The following is a 212-nucleotide window of genomic DNA, read 5'->3' as shown; positions in this document are numbered from 1 at the left end:
GCAGATGACTTGGCTGTTGTCTCTCCTAGCAGTGCGGGGTTTAAGGAGCTGTTTAATATACAGTACGTTCCAACTATGGTGTTGAATATGATGTGAGATATAATGCCAAAAAGAGTTTGGTTATGATCTGTAGAGTGAAAGCGTATAGGGACCCTATTTTTACATATTTCCATCTGGCAGGGCAAGTGCTAACTGTTGGTTGTAAAATTAAG

Source organism: Etheostoma spectabile, chromosome 7 (assembly GCF_008692095.1).
Source record: "Etheostoma spectabile isolate EspeVRDwgs_2016 chromosome 7, UIUC_Espe_1.0, whole genome shotgun sequence".
Taxonomy (NCBI): Eukaryota; Metazoa; Chordata; class Actinopteri; order Perciformes; family Percidae; genus Etheostoma; species Etheostoma spectabile.
This window is presented reverse-complemented; position numbering follows the sequence as displayed.